Genomic DNA, 484 nt, shown 5'->3' with positions numbered 1-484 from the left:
CACCCTCACGCTCCTGGGCTCAAGCAATTCTCCTGCCTCAGCCTTCTGAGTAGCTGGGACTACAGGCATACACCACCATGCCCAGCTAATTTTTCTATTTTTTGTAGAGACAGGGTCTTGCTCTTGCTCAGGCTGGTATTGAATTGAACTTCCGGCCTAAAGTGATCCTCTCGCCTTGGCCTCCCAAAGTGCTAGGATTACAGATGTGAGCCACCTCGCCTGGCCTATAATGGTATTTAACCAGAATGATACATAACAAGCCTTTTTGTAGCAGTCTTTTTGGTACAACTTTCCTTCATGTAAAATATTTTATTTTATTTGCTAACACAAAGCCATGCCAAAATCCACACAAGTAAGGTTGAAATAATATATAATTCTTAAATGGCTACACCAGTTTATTTCATAAATATAACTGTTACCACATAAATTTGTGATCAACTCATTTTTATTTCCTTCTCTTTATAATAAGATAATGACATTGAAA

This window comes from Propithecus coquereli, unplaced genomic scaffold (genome assembly GCF_000956105.1).
Source record: "Propithecus coquereli isolate 6110/MARCELLA unplaced genomic scaffold, Pcoq_1.0 Scaffold797, whole genome shotgun sequence".
Taxonomy (NCBI): Eukaryota; Metazoa; Chordata; class Mammalia; order Primates; family Indriidae; genus Propithecus; species Propithecus coquereli.
Note: the sequence above shows the minus strand (reverse complement) of the source record.